Source organism: Anomalospiza imberbis, chromosome 16 (assembly GCF_031753505.1).
Source record: "Anomalospiza imberbis isolate Cuckoo-Finch-1a 21T00152 chromosome 16, ASM3175350v1, whole genome shotgun sequence".
In the NCBI taxonomy this organism is placed as follows: domain Eukaryota; kingdom Metazoa; phylum Chordata; class Aves; order Passeriformes; family Viduidae; genus Anomalospiza; species Anomalospiza imberbis.
The window spans coordinates 1564955-1578047 of record NC_089696.1 but is presented as its reverse complement, the minus strand read 5'-3'; positions in this window follow the sequence as shown (position 1 = coordinate 1578047).

The following is a 13093-nucleotide window of genomic DNA, read 5'->3' as shown; positions in this document are numbered from 1 at the left end:
TCCTCCAGAGCTGCATCCGAGCAGATTGTACCTTGTCTTTGCTATTCCTGGCTCGTCCAGCCTACGGTCAGCTCTGGTCAGGAGCATTTTGCTGCTGAAGACGGAGGGTGCCCTCTGCTCCTCCACTTTGCATCCAAGCCTACTCCTTTTCCCTGAGGACAGCAGCAAGGTTTGCAAAGCTGCTAGTGGGTTCAGCTTGGAAACAGCAGCCCCTAAAATGTGTGGGGCACAAGCCTGGTGTCTGGAGCTACTCCAGCTCCTGCAGAAAGGAGGTAGAAGATGAGGGGAGAGATCCCTTCCAGTCCAGATCCTGAATATAAATAAGGCAGAGCAATGGGACTCGTGCAGGTCCTGCAGCCCAGTGTGGCTGCACAGCAGTGATGTCCACGCTGCTTCCCCGAGCTCAGTCTCGCTCCTCCCGGCCTTCCTTGGGCAGCAGAAGTTCCCATTCCTGGTGCTTGCAGGAATTCTGCAGCCTCACTGCACAGCTTATCAATTTTTAACAAGCCCACCTCATAAATACTTTGTAAAGCACCTTCTAGCCAAAGTGCTTTTTTTGATTATTTTTTCTTCCCTGGCTGCTTGAAAGAGCTGCTCACCCTCCCATTTCTCTCTGGTCTGTGGCTCCTGCTGTTGTCTTGCACACATTTGCTACACTGAAGTTACAAGGCTCTGCCTCCAACGCCTGTGGTGGGTCACAGTGAAGGATCACAGTGCTCCCCTTTGCTCCCTACACCCGTCCCAGCACACTGCAGGCACCCTGGTGCCTCCATCGACCCTACTGAGCGCTGGGAGCAGCCCAGGTGGGCTCCTTCAGACTCTCACCCAGACCTTCCCCACCGTTTCTGTCCCCCAGGGGCTCCTGCCCTGCTGTCCACCCTGGGCTCTGGGCAGGACTAGAGAGCAGGACCTGCCCTCTTCCTTCCCCATGGCTCTCACATCTTCCCAGTTGCCTCCAGCTCTGCCATTTTCCCCTGAATTTCCATGGTAGGTTAAGAAGCAGGTTGTGTGGTGGAGCAGGAGAAATGACAACCCAAACACAACTTGCCAGAGCTGACTCCCTGCCTGGGAGATGTTCCCAAGCCAGGGCCTGGCTTGTTCAACGTGCAGCAGGTTATTTTTATCTTTCCCTCTTTTCTGAATCAATGTGCTGCATGGATCAGACCAGTGCTTCCAAGGCAACTGGCCACAGAGCTGTTCTGTCACTGGCCAAGCTTCATCCTCTCCAAAAACCTGTCAGAGCAGCTGAAGGAAGCCAGGTTGTGTCAACTGACATGGACTTGTCTCTAATTCCTCATTATATGGCTCCAGCAAGCCTTGACTTTGCCGGGTGCTGGTGTCCAGTGTGCAGCCCAGTCCATCCCTGTTTCCTGCTCCCAGCTCCTGCCTGTCCTGGTCCCTGTCACAGCTTAAATGTAGTGCTGTGAGTGCAGCTTGCTGGACGAGGTTCACGTGGCCGTGCTGGCTGCCCCAGCCTTCCCCCTCCCTAAATGTTTGGCCCCGTTTCAACTGAATTGGACAACATAGTCAAAATCTGAAAAGAGGTAAGAATTTTTGTGAGGTTTCTTGGGATTTGTCCAGTAAGAGACCCAAATTTCCAAGGAAATGCTGCCATGTGAAGTCACCAGGACCTCCTAGAAGCACCACCAGGCCGCTCAGTGTGTGCATGGCCACTCAACCAGCACCAGGACTCCAGGAGATCCTGCTTCAGGTCCTGCAGGATAGGATATGACAAGGGACAGGAACAGGAAGGTCTCATTACAGCTGGGGAAGTGTGTGAATGCAGTATGTCACAGGACAGAGAGCACAAAAGTGAGGTGGGAAGAGACTGGGATGTAAATCCAGGAAAGCAGCTGCTCCCACCGTGGCTTTTCCCACCCTTTAGAACCTCTTTTGCTGGCCTCTGAACCTGATTTCCTCTTCCCTGGGTGGCAAAAGCATCCCAGACAGGTTGCAGGGGCTTTTGCCATTTTTCTTCCGCTGATTTTTAATTTTGTACTTATTTTTCAGCAGTGAGAGCCTCACTCTTGCCCAACACCTGTCTTCCGCAGGTTTTGCCCCCCCCCCCCCCCCACAACCGGCTGAGGACTTTCCCAGGCAGGAAAGGGACAACTTCAGAGCCTTTTGCTGCTGTTCTCTCCCTGCCTTGGTGTTAATGGCTCGTGAAGGCAGCCGGAGCCCATCAGGCAGCGCAGAGTAACCCGAGCATCGAGCGGACACCGCCGCCCCGGGCGGCCCCGCCTGCGCGGGCTGCGCTCCGCTCCCGTCACTGCCAGAGCCCGCGGGGACGAGGGGGCTGTGCTGGGGGCACAGGGCTCGCCTGTGCTTCTGCCTCGCTGCTGAGCCGTCCGTGGTGCCCTTGGGCGGGTGGTGGAGTTCTGGGTGGAGATCCTGCATCCTGCGGGTGCCAGGCACCGCCAGGAAACCGGGACTGGGGCAGGGGACACAGGCTTGAGTCTGCAGCTGGCAGGCGGCACAGATCTTCCCCACTCGGCTGGGTGAAGGGGTGACAGAGGTGCAAACCCTCATTTGGCTTCTCTTGTGGCTTTGAGGTTGTTATAAACGCCAATCACTTGGTTTTTAAAATTTTAAAAGTTTAATAATAATAAAATAGTTATAAAAATAGTAATACAATTAGAGTAATGAAAATTTAGAGTTAGGACAATTACAAGACAATAAAAAGCAAAGAATTACGGACGTCCGGATGCTCTCGGGCACTTAAGCCCGATAAGCATGCCTTGTGAACAAAGGAATAACCTTTAAAAGCAGTAGCCTGTTGCATATTCAGACATCTCATACATGATGCATAAATTCCTTGCAAATTAAGAACTTTTCTGGTTTTTGTCAACTTCTTCCCCTTAATCCTGGTGGTTCCATAAATACGGAGAGAAGGTGGAAGAATGTTTGTCTTTTCCGATAAGGAGGCAGTAATTCTTTATGGGCCCCCATCATTGTCATCTCTGTGTGAAGAGTTTCTTCATTATCTCATCTCTTGCTTGAGCTAGTAAAAAAAAAAACCCACATACATAGGTTCTATTTTAACTACAAAACTACATTTACCATACTATTAAAATGTTAATACAGCACTTCTAATCAATATAACATAATACATATAGTATTCAATTTAATATTTGCGAAAAGCCAATCATAAAATATGCATTTTTCACAGAGGTTGACAAGCCCCTGCAAGGGGCTGGAAACCAGCACATGGAATAGGTCCCTGTGTGTGACTTGGGGACCCAGCAAGGACTCTGTCTGCAAAGAAGGGAGATGACATCCCTGCCTGGTCCCACATTAGAAAACCAAGCTGTGAGATCCAAACACAGAGAGGGAAAGCAGGGTGAAGGAGATCAGTTTTCAAAGGAGTCTGGGTATTTACTGGGCTGAGGAAAAGCATTTTTCCAAAAGATCAAGCGTGGTGAGACCCATGAGGCAGGAGTTTGTCCATGACAGCTGCTCTTCAGGGTAAACAGTGGGAACATCCCACCAGGAAAACAGCAGGATCAGCTCTGTCTGCAGCCACAGTCCTGCAGACTGGTGGCTCCACTGAATCATGGAATTGTTTGGGCTGGAAGAGATGTTAAAGCTCATCACATTCCATCCCCTGCCATGGGCAGGGACACCTTCCACTGTCCCAGGATGCTCCAAGCCCCGTCCAACCTGGCCTTGGACACTGCCAGGGGTTCAGGGGTAACCACAGCTTCTCTGGGCACCCTGTGCCAGGGCCTCCCCATCCTCACAGGGAAGAATTTCTCCCTATTAATTAATATAATCCTGCCCTCTGTCAGTTTAAATCTCTCCCAGCTGCCAAGAAAATGGCCAGGCCACCAAACACAGACCGCAGCTCAGTCCTGGGAGTGTTTTGAGGAGAAAGGATTGTAAGCAGTGGAAGGACCTGCCAAGGGGAGCCTTATTGGTATGCAAGTCACATGTCCCCATGAAATGCTGCCAACCAAAGACCTGTGGCAACGAGGACATCTGTGAAAGCATTTCACAGTGATGAAACAGAAGATCAGATGGGTAAAAAAGCTCCCAATGTCTCTGTCCAGCCTAATCTTTCGGAAGACATGGCACAAGGGATGATGCACCAGGTGAGCGGGATGGTGAAGGTGCTGACTGGGTCCTGTGCAAAGCCTCTCACAGCTCCTGTACTCCTGGAGGGGTTTAGAGATCAATCCCTGAAAAAAAAGGCAAAGCCAGTTCCTCTCTCTGGGCCACTGAGCATTTCTTTACCCATCCTGTTACTGCATTTTCTGGACAAGTGCACGTTCTCTGGTGGTCTCAGTTGCCCAGATTTAATATGAAATACCTCTGGGTATGTGCTTAATGCAGGCACAAGATAGAGGAACTTCACACTAACAGAATGGAGACTTCAGCTTTCCATTTTGTCTTACTCAGATTGTTGTTTCAGCCACCTTTGCTCAATTTGGAATTGAGGACACCTTGATCAGAGCAGTTCTTGCTTTATTGAATTACTGGAATTACTTTCCCCTTGAACGCTGCTGTGCTCCTTCTTCCCCTCTGTTCTTCAGGGTTCCACACCCAAATTAAGATGCCACTTGCTGCTGTTTTGAGAGCCCCTCACAGATCTGCACATCTGTTCTTTGGAGTTCCTTTGGAAGCCACCTGAAGAGCAGGAGACTCCTGCTGCTCTGACCCAGCGTCCCTGTGCTTTGTCCCTCATGTGATCATCCCTATGTGTTCAGAACAAACACGGGCTGGGCATGAAGGGCTCAGGTCCCAGTGCCAGCAAGGCCATCAGAGAAGCTGCAATTTTAATGATATGGAGGAAATCTCTCTTTTAGAGCCTGGTTCGTGAGGCTCAATTACTCGTGACAGCTGATGCTGCGACTATATTTGCTTCTGCTCTCACCTTCCCACGTTTCTGGGATAATTTTTATTCCACAGATTACTTTAACTCATCTGTCCTGATTCCCAGTGGTCCTTACTTGGTTGAGAAATACAGAATTAATCCTTCTATAAATTGTTTCACATTTTCAACAGTTTTATCCCCTGTGTTCATAAGCAGAGAACTCACCTCTGCCAGACCAACGTGGCTTTTGGTAACCCAATCACTGAACTTTCTCATTTACTTTTTTCTGTACTTTTTCTGGAGCTCTCCCTCCAACCACCCTGGGTGTTGGAAACCAGCTGGGAATTACCTGCATGTCTTTTCCATGTTTTCCCTGTGGAAACACCTTTCACTGGCTTTGTTGGCTGACAGGTTCCTGTCTCCCAGACAGGGTTTTAGCTGTGTTCACTGCTCAGTTTGGTGCTAAGTGGTGTTATAAATAAGCACTACTAGAGGGATTATCATTCAAACCCAACGGGAGGAGGAATGTGTTGCTTATTCTGGGATTTAAACTGTAATTAGCTCTGATTGCATAGAGTTTTTGGCATGAAAAATGGTTTAGATCACTGATCTTCCACATGACGCTCCCTTTTCCCAGCTGGTGGACTCGTCTCCCAGCCCCCTCCTCCCTGCCCCACTGGCTCCACTCCTCTGCTCCCATGAACATTCCCAGCCCCCTGCTCAGAGCTGCCAACGTGGAAATGTCACTGCCTGTGCTTTGGGGATTCCTCAGCAGTGCTGTGGCAGTGAGGGAAATGTCCAGCTTGGCCTAGCCAGTGCCAGGGATTTCATGCTTCCTTTGTTGGAAAGTTTTCCTTGCAACTCCAGTGGATTCAGCAGAAATGAGAGCTTTGTCTTGCTGTAATTCCCAGCTTCGGATGTTAAATGTTTGAAAGGACTTCAGCTGGACTAGATGGCCACTGTTGGTCTCTTCCAACGGAACTATCCCATCCCATCCCATCCCATCCCATGCCATCCCATCCCATCCCATCCCATGCCATCCCATCCCAATTTCCTTCTATACTGGAGAATGGACAAAGCTCTTCACAGTCATTGCAGCAGCACTCTGGGCCAGGAAATGCCCCCAGGTTTGTGGAGATGTCTGGCCCAAGTTTGGGATCTGGGGCAGGAAACTGGTGTTTTGTCATTACAGAACCCATACACCGGTGTTGGCCAAGTTTCCTCTCTGCAGTGGGTGTGTCCTGCTGGAAAACTTAAGGCTGGAAGTTAAATTGTTCCTGTGGCCCCACCTGTGACCAGAAACAGCCCAGTTTACCATTGTCAACTGGAATCTGGAGTTCAGCTGAGCCATAAAGCAGAAATATCTACAGAGAAAGACCCAGGTCTTGACCTCCTATGCACCTCCTTTTAATTCTTTCCTCCAACCTCCACAGGAGCAAGGGAAGGCTCTCCCCCTTCCAAACAGCCCTGAAGGTGCCTACACAGTGCTTTAGTCCAAGAATGAAGTCGGGATTTTGGCTGCTGGAAGACTCAAGCTGTTGTTCGCTGTCAGGGTTGAGCTGGTGACAAGGTGTGTGTGCCACCGATGGCTGCTGGCCTGGAGCGTCCAGCTCCTTGGTCTCTGGGAGTACCTGGATGATACTCCAAGCAGCTTTCCATTGGGAAGGCTCCAGTTCATAATTTAGTAGGTAGCTCCCCAGAGCTGGTACAACAGTTCCAAGGTTTTTTGTGCTGATGATAAATTTGTGGTAGAGGATCTCAAAAGGTATTTTTGGAAAAGCATCAAAAACACAGGCCAAGTGAGAAGATTGAAATTTTTGGGTATCATCTGAAGAAGGACCGAGTGGTTTGCAAGTACCAAGTTTGTTCCAACACAAGAAATCCTCTCTTCAAGCACATTTGAACAGGATGAGTGAAGAAATTCAAAGGAAGAGCGTCTCCATCAGCTTTGCTCTGTTAACCATATGGACCTGCTTCAGAAGCATGGTAAAACAAATGCTGTTCCCCTGGCTGTGATGTCCCACAGCACCAAATTCAGCCAGGATGAAGAATTCGGTGTGGTGGAAAGAACAGGAGGAGAGAGGAGAGAAAGGGGAGGTGATACCTATCAGAGGAGAAGAGACAAGTTGTCCCACCATGGCCCCAGTGCCCAACCCTTTCCTTGGTCCTGAGCAGCATCAGCAGCTGGGGTGGTGCTGGGACTGCTGCATCCTCTCCCAGGCCTGCTGCACCTCCAGCTGTCCTCCTCCCTCCACTGTGGCAGCGGTGACTCCACCTTGTGTGACAGCTTTGTGGCATCATCAGTGTTTATGGTTTGGAGCTTCCTGGGTTGGGAGAGCAAAGGGCTGTTGTTTAATGGACATCTCCACTGAGCACCGGAGGTGCCACCACACAACAGCCCTTTGTTCTCTCTTCCAAGACCACCCAGGACCCTTGGCCTTGATGGTTTAATATGTTGCTGGTCGTAGCCCCTGTTGCTGCCACGTTTTCACCCCTCTCCCTTGCCCTCACTCCCCCTCTCTCTCTCCTCCTCCTCTCCCAGCTCCGTAGCAGTTTCCTCGGGAGTGTTCAGCTAGCTGACACATTTGCCACAGATGGATGGTGCACACGGAGACAGCTGTCACTCCCGATTTGTGGTCCACTGCGTGACAGCAGGGCTGATGCCTTCTGAAAGGCCGTCTCGCGGAGCACATGCACTCTGACATTCTTCGAGATGAGCCCTACAGACACCTCTCAGTGGACCTCAGGAGAAGCTGGCAAGCGAGCCCTTCCCGCTCCCCCTCCCCGGAGCAGCCTGCAGGCTGGAAGAAAGCAGCCACTCTGGTGTGCACACACACACAGGCACGGCCAACCTCCTTGGGTAGTTCTGTGCCACTACTGGTCTGCCAGGTCCCAGCCCGGCTGTTTGCTCCTGATGCTGGTGTATGAAGTGAGGCGGGCTGAGATTTGCAGGAGGGAAAGGTCACCAGCGAAGCTGCTCTTTTCCCCTTTTCTGCCTTTTTAATTGCAGGAGGGAGGGATATGGGCTCCAGATTCATTCTGTCACAGCAGCTGCCTCCAGCCTCTTGAGCTCCTCTGTCACAGCAAAAGCTGATGGACTTTGCAGCCACAGCCCCTTTAGGCCTCTCTGTCTTCATCACCTACGATGGTCTCCATCACCTCTGAAGCACACAGAAAAATGGAAGTCCCCCGTCTTGGCAGGGGTTTCCTCCCACCCTCCCACCTCAGCATTGTACAGGGCAATGGGGCAGCTGCCCCAACAGGACCCCAAAAGCTCCCAGGAGTTCCTCTGACCAGCTCCAGGCCAGCTGCAGAGGCAAGGCTGACTTAGGCAAGGCTGGCTCCTTGGAGGACAAGGCTCTCCCCTCTTAACCAGGCTCAGGCTCATAATTTCAGGCCCCAATCACAGATACCTGTCCCAGGCACTGATGTGTAGACACCTGAGTTTTCAATTCTGAGACCTTCTGGTGGGACTTTCAGCTGAATAGACAAAGCAGAACAGCGGGAACTGTCTTTAGTTCTGGGCAGAAGAACAAAACCCTCCAGATTCAAGATTCCATGGGAATGGGAATTGGTCGTTCCTTTGGTCCTCAGGGAAATAAATTCCTTCCAGAAAACAGAAACTCCCAGCTGTTAATTGTCCATTTAATTTGTAAAAAGATTATAATCAAGGGAACAGGTCTGCCTAAAAGGGAAAACTTTAACTAATTCTAGAGAACATCATCTGGGTCTCTCTGGAACTGGCCTGAGATTTCCCCACCTTCTCCAGTGTCTGAACCCACCACAGGGGACACCTTGGCTGCACAAGGTCATGACAAAAATCCTTCTAGCAAGGTCACTGGTGGTGCTCAGCAGTGGAAAGGGGAGAGGACACAGGCAGAGCAAACTCACAGGAGACTTTTCTTGGGCACTTTCCAAGTTTCCAGCTGGTCAGAGCTGGGGAGTTTATGAACCAGGTGTGATTTGTCCATATTCAGTGACTCCTGCTGGAGCTCCCACCTCAGCAGTGCCTGGCTAGGTCTGCCCATCCCTCCCATTCCAAAGTCCTCAGCTTCTGAAGATTCACAAGTACGGAACCACAAGGACATCAGTTATCCGGGTTGTTTCATCCCTTGACTCCTGTTCCCATCCCCTGGGAGCAGCCTGAGCCTGCTCAGCAAGGAGAAGGTGTGATTTACACCAGGACTCAGATTCCCTGGATCCTGCAGCAACAGGAACAGCGTCTCCCACCAGGGTCTGAGCTGTGCTGCCTTTGAGCTTCCCAGCTGGATGCAGCTCTGTTATCTGAGCAGGGACACCTCCAGCCTGGTGGGAGGTCATGTCAAAGTGGCATCAGCATGAGAGGAAGGTGTTCAGTGGGATGGGGATCCTGGCAGGGGGGATGAGGCCATTACCCAGCCCCAAAGCTGGGAAAGCATGTTTGTGAATGGCAAAATACTAGGATAAGTGTGGATCCAGTAAGAATTTCCACAATCAGAACTGTGAGTTCAAGATTGCTGAAAGTCACTGAGAACCTCGGGAAGAGGCTGGAGTGGAAGCCAAGTGAAGTTCAAACTGAAGAGAAAGGAGCAGTGCCATTCCCCTCCTGATGAGAGCACACAGGAAGAGAGAGCACCTGCTCTGTCTCCAGAATGACTTCCCTGTACCATTCCATCAGGCCATCCCTAAAGAAGGTGGGACTGCCCTGCTCTGAGATCACAGCTGTGGCTGAGAGGAAGAGCCCCAACAGGGGACTGACTGTGCTCCTCAGCTGGAAAGGACTCACAAAGCCTCAACAGGTTCTGGCCTGACGCACAGCAGCGCATCCCTGGAGATGGAGATCCAGGGAAACATCCTTTGCTCTGACACAGATATTTTAACTGAGGTTGGGAAGACCAGACCTCCTGGCATTGCCATGGGCCCCCATACAACACCACCACAAAGCTCCAGAGCACACAGAGACACCAGCAGCAATTATGCTGTGAGAATGTGGCACTCTGAGGAAATCCTGGTCCATGTGGACAAAGCATGCTCAGACCAAGCACTGGCCTCTCCATGGCTTTGCCTCTGGGATCCTCAGAATGATGAGAACTGGTGAGGCTGAGCTGTAGCAGGATGGAGGTGTGAGCTCCAAGGGAGGAGAGCTGAGCTCAGCCCAGCTTTGATGAACCAAAGGCAGTAGACACAACCCCAGCTGGAGTTCTGGGGGCAGTTTTGGGGACCACAACATTAAAAAGATCTAAACCTAATAAAGAGCCACCAGAAGAGGGCCACGAGGATGGTATAGAGGGGAATAAAGGCAGGTGAGGAGTGGCTGAAGTTGCTTGGTTTGAAAAGAGGAGACTGAGGGGAGATTCACTGGGGGCTGCAGCTCCTCCTGAGGGGCAGCTCTGATCTCTGCTCTGTGACCAGGAACAGGACCAGGGAATGGTGGAGCTGTGTCAGGGGTGGGTCAGGCTGGATATTAGGAAAAGCTCCTTCCCCCAGAGAGTGCTGGGCACTGCCCAGGTTCCCCAGGGAATGGGCACGGCCCCGAGGCTGCCAGAGCTCCAGGAGTGCTTGGACAATGATCTCAGGGATGCCCAGGGTGGGATTGCTGGGGTGTCTGTGCAGGGCCTGGAGCTGGGCTCATGTTTCTTTTGAGTCCATTCCAGCTGAGGATATTCCGTGGTTCTATGATTCCAGATGCCTTCTGCCCAGAAAGACCCTTCAGTGTAGCCTGACCCTTGGCCCTTCAGCTCCTAAGGTGGCATAAGGAAATCTTTGCTCATGATCTCGTGGGGCTCCGCTCCAGATGCCCTGTATTTGGAGGTCCTATCAGACACCACCTCAAATTCCCCATGTCTGTGCCACCTGAAGATGGGAATCCCTCACCCAGGGTCAGCTGTGAGTGTGCCCAAGGTTCCAGAATTGCTTCAATTAAATGGTGTAACACAAAATTCTTTTTCCCCCACTATTTCTGAAGAAGGTAGAAATGCAGTTCAGAAGAAGATGCAGGTTTGTGGGCAGGGTCTGGGACCTTGGGAGCACACTGTCAGCTCAGCCAAGGCTGGGATGTTTGGGAAGGGAACAAATGAAAATTTTGATGAAGTATTCTTAGGTTTTGAACCTTAACAAAATACAAATGAAAACATTACATAAAACCCCCACCATATTTGAAATTAAAACAGGAACCCATCATCACAGACAGAGAAATGACCCATCCGTGCTCTATGTGACCAAGTGCACCAGAGGACATCAGGCCCCAAGGATGACTCTGGGTTTGGGAGGGACATCATCACCCCATGTTCCCTTTCTGAGGACAGGGAGGCCAAGGCTTTCCCAGGGAAGCTCCAGCCAGGAATGCCCTGCCCACAACAGGAGAGTGATGTGGCCTGCTTGGCTCCCAGCCTAGAGACACAGGAGGCAAGCGGGAGGCAGGACCTGCACATTGCCCTGGGGAGCTGGTGGGGTGGTGGCAGTGATGCCAAGGACTGAGAAGACACCAGGTAAGATTTGGTGCAGAAGATGATGAAACTGAGATTTCTGCAGCCTCTGCTCTGCGCAACCAGCTGTGCACTCCTGCTGGGGAGGTGAGACAGGGGAAAGGGAGGAAACTCCTGCTTCTTCTGGAGAAATGTCCTCAGACCCTTAGGACATCTGGCAGGACAGTAGGTGCAGCAGCCTCCCGCCTGCCCTTCCTGTCCCCACCACGGTGGTGTCCAGGACACTCACGCCTGACTGTGCCAGGAGCTTCCCACCAGCCCCTTTCCCTTGGATGGGTGAGGGAAGCAGCCCCCATTCCAAGCACCACACAGAGCTTTCCTGGCCAGCCCCCCACTCCAGGAGATGCCACCTCAGTAACATTTCCCCTGTGTGGTGGCCCGGATGCCCCAGGATGTTGAGTGTGTTTGGGGCAGAATGGTTGGGAAGCCTTGGGAGTGCCCCATCCCTGCCCTGCCTGGCAGCACGGGGGGCATGGCTGGGGAGGGATAAATATTTAGTGCTGGAGAGCTGCGGGTGGACGGCAGCACTCGGCAGAAGCTGCAGCCCCTCACCTGCTCGGAGGCGAGGCAGGAGAGTGATCAAGGTGAAGGCACCTTCACATCTCCCTGGCCTTGAACAGCAGATGAAAGGGGCACTGGGAGCCAGGGATAACAAAAGGAGAGCAGGGAAAGTTCAGGTCAGGCAGGGATTTCTGGCTGGTGGGTTTTCCACTGAGAAATTCTCCCTGCCTCTTTCATGGTGATGAAGATCCTTTTAATTTTTTTTTTCTTCCCCCTTTCTCCTCTCCTTCTTCTTTCCCTCTTTCGCCAGGCGGATAGCTGGGAGCCGCGGAGCATGTGATGCATCTTCCATATAGGGGCAGGAGCAAAGCAAGACCAACTGATGGACGCCCTAGGGCCAGACTTGCAGACAATATATAACCTACTGCATGATCTAAAACGCTTCCCACTTCCACAGAGCGAACATCAGGCAGAGCGGAGCCGCAGCGAGGGCAGAGGACTCCTGTGTGCAGGTAAGTGCCCCTCGCCTCCTTCTCCCAGAGAGGGTCCCAGGGAGGGGGAAGGTGCGAGGGACCCGCTCCGTGGCCGGCTGCCGTGCAGGCAGGTGGGATGGGGGCAGTTATTGCTGTTATCAGCGGGGATTTTTAAAGCATTTTTGGTGCCAGCGGAGTTCAGGACAGTGGTGGAGAGATTGGCAGATGGACTCTGGCAGAGCCCATCCTCAGCCTCTGTCCCCTGCAAATACGGACACCACGAGTGGGAGAGCATCCCGGGCCAGCCGACGTTCCTTTACTCGCATTAATTGCTGTCGAGGTCCGCCTGGGCTGCGGGAAGCGCCTGGCTCCTGCCGGGCTGCTCTCCGGCATCTCCCGCCCATCACTGTCCCATCCCACCCGGCCCCCTTGGGGTCCCTTTGCCTTTGACAAAGCAGAAAAAGGAATCATCAAACAACTTTAAAAAGCACTTCTGCTCAGCCCGCCGCCTCCAGCGCCTGCCTGGCTGCCTTCACCTTCCTGCACTGGAATTTCTTTTGCAAGGGAAACCGTTCCCAGCTGGGACTACGGGGGGGACGTGGGTTGGAGGCGACGAGGTGGCGAAACACGAGCCGAAGTGTGCCAGCGAGGGTTTGTGTGGGTGCGGGGGGTCTGTGCAGCCCAGCTGCTGCGGCGTCCCCGTACCACACGCGGCCCCACGGAGGGGGAGCAGGCTCTGTGCCGGGGACAGTTTGTGTCCTGCTGAATGGAAAATCATCCTAGCAACAGCTCCGCGCTCCGCGGGGCCTCGCCGAGTTTATGGCAGGGAGGGCTTTGTTTGC